The sequence below is a fragment of the Pinus tabuliformis genome, chromosome 8 (assembly GCF_031772625.1).
Source record: "Pinus tabuliformis cultivar Carrire ecotype Pingquan chromosome 8, CPIR1, whole genome shotgun sequence".
Lineage (NCBI taxonomy): Eukaryota > Viridiplantae > Streptophyta > Pinopsida > Pinales > Pinaceae > Pinus > Pinus tabuliformis.
Window position 1 is genome coordinate 284714299 of NC_142294.1, and position 3384 is coordinate 284717682.

Consider the following 3384-nt stretch of genomic DNA (forward strand, 5'->3'; position numbering starts at 1 on the left):
TTCAAGATCATAGACAAATTGACCAGTAAGATGACAAGCTCGACAATCAACCAATAAGCCAAGTCAACCCTCGACAAAAACACAGTCAAAAATCTACAACAAGGTCTGAAATTCAACATCTCTTTTACATAGAAATTCGGTCTAACGACAAAAAGATGCCTTATAAAATTTTGACACCTTAATAAAGATAAATCTTGGCCCCTTCAAAGAGATTATGTTCAGCACAAAGATTCATCCTACTCCATAGAATCCTTACCTTGATCCCTAACTTCTTTGTCCTACTCCTTAGACTTCTTATATAGCCTTAGATTAGGCCCTTTGTTTGCCTCAGACAATCATGAACAAGAGGTCTATATTTACCTTTAGATGAAGATGAAATGACCTATTTACACACACTTTCATGAGTCTGAATAGGTTCCTCTTGGGGTAGAGATAACTTGATCAAAGGAGGGCCTATTTGGACATCTTATGGATCCATGACACATAATACAAATTCAAATTTTCTCTTTTGGAAGAACATGAAGAACAAGGCTTCTAATTTTCTTTGACAAATACAAATAATATAATTTTCTTTCGAGCATAAAGAATGTCCCTTAATAAATATATAAATGATTAAAATATATGTTATGAAGGCCAACCATAGAAACACAATTCAACATGATGGAGTAAGAGAATGTGATTATAAGGGTAAAAGTGATTGAAAGGGTGAGGAGATGATGGTGAAAAAGGTTTTAATTATAGGACCCAACAAAAACATTCCTAAAAAATGTATAATGAGAATTCTAATTTGATCCATTCAAAACTAATTTTAGGAGCATTTATGAACCCTAACGTCCTCATATCATATATCAGAAAGCATAGTGAACCAAGATCCAAAATTTTAACAAAATGGTCTTTTATATATCTCCTCATTTTTTCTCAATTTTTTTTGATTTGAAGCATCTCAGAAAAGAATTTATAGTGAAAATTCCAAGATGACTCATTTGAAGTAGAAAAATACTAGGATCTTAAGTTCACATACCAAATGTTATGAATGTTGCACATTAAAAATGATAAGAAACTGATAATTACATCTATCTCCAAAGTGGGAAACCTCTTTTTACAATGAATATAATGTATTAGAAAAAATTTGATAATCCAAAGGCTAGGTATCTTTAGTATATGTATAGAATACAAAGTACAATTATAATAAAATGGGATCATGAAGGGCTCTAGTCTATATAACAATATAACAATATAAATGTAATCACTTAATATATAGAGGTCAATAAGGGGTTTTAAGGTTAACATGGGGCTAACAAGCATCCTTCATTTCTTTTTATATATATTCATACATAGACTTTCTAAAATTAGTCTACATTATAAAAACCCATTATATTATTTACAGATTATTCATAATTATAAAGTAAGAGTTGTTCCCCATACTCCCCTTTCTCTTTTTTCACTTCTTCCTTTGAACTACTCTCCTCTTCTTCTTCCTTTTTGTCTTTATTGCTCTCTTTAATCTGTTTCCTTCTTCACTCTTTTCCTTTGATCTCTTTATAGTACCTACAAGCATTAACACAAGTTGAAATCCATTTAAAAACATTACCATCCTTTGGAGAACATGGATTGTCATCCATTGTATTTGTCAATTCTATATGAAAGCTTTCTTATATATGCTTCATCAACCATTATTTAATTATGAGTCTTCATACATGTACCTATTACTCCTCTTACATCATTATCAATCATCACCTTGGGTTTTCATTGGCATACCTGTAATGATGCTCTTGATGCCATTACATCATGTTGCTAAAGGTTTATGCTTAATTGAGATGATGCCAGTGAATGCTACATTGCAACATTCATCTTTGATTACTTATGTTGAATTGATATGTTCCTAAATAGTTATCTGACATTGTGACATTCATTAGAGGTTTTGTTGCCTTGTGGTGTTCCCTCAAAGTTATATTTTATTGAAATATTTTGGAATTGTCATCTTCCCTTTAACATGTGCAATGTTTCAATTTTTATTTGAATGAAGTTAAAAATTATGTGATTGTGTTAGGTAAGAGAAATTTAACAACATGAATTTTCCTCTAAAACCTAAGAAAATCATGACATAAACTCAACCTATAATATGTGATCAAATATCACAACCATTTTGAATAATCCTCCAACATTAAACCTCTAAACCTATTTAATATATACTTTTTTATAATGATCTCATCTCATTTAAACTTTAATCCCTTTTCTAGACATCAATATCCACACTAATTTCTTCAAATATCCATACTAAAATACCCATCACTCACGAAAGTTCTTCCAAAATATTTTCAAAGTTACCAACTCAATTTATGCATAGCATGCTCCATTATCATATTATGGATATTACCTTTTATTACCAATTTGTATATAATATTTTGTACCTAATGTTTTTCCGTAATCAATATTAATCTTTGTCATTAGATATCAAACTAGATGTAAAGTTACATTAGCATTTAACGTAAATAAAAGTTATTGCAATCAGTTAGATGCAATATAACATGATATCTCAAAATTATGGTAATTGCTTAAATAAAGGGCGATGAAACTTGACTTAATCATAATATATAAATAATACTAAATGAATATGAAATTTGATATCTTAAAATTTAGGGATGTATTGAATGTGCATGTAAGTTTATTTTATTTATCCGAAAGCTATTGGATTGGATTAAAAGTATATGAAAATTTATGTATCAAAGTTATGGAATTGTTTATTGGATTAGATTAAAAGTATATGAAACTTTATGTATCAAAGTTATGTTTGTTTTAATAAAGGTTTTATGTAATTATTTTTTTAAATATAATTTTGTGATATTTTTTTATATAAAATATATTTTTTTTTAACATTTAAAATATATAAATTATACCATTTAAATTTATAATTTGTAAAAAAATATTTAAAATATATATATTATATAATTCAAATTTATAATTTATAAAATAAAATATATATCCATATCAAAAAGGAAAAAAACAACCACAAACACTTAAAACAAAAAAACAACCACAAAGACTTAAAACTTAAACTATAGGTTTGATTAGTTATGAAATTTGAAAAATGATAAATAAAAAAGTAATTAAAGAATTATTGGAATCAAATATATGTTTATAAAATTTGATACATAAAATATACTGCACCAGTTTAAATGCATGGTTAGGTTGTACATAAAGTTAAAAAGTTAAAAGTTACCGGAATCGATTAATATGTACACGAGTTTGTACCAAGGTAAAGGTTTCTGTCAATTAATTACAAGGTCATGGAGTTTGACATAATTACATGTTAATGGACTTTGACTTAATAACTTCTTTCTCATAGTTAATCGAGAAATTGATCGGTGGTGCACAAATATAATT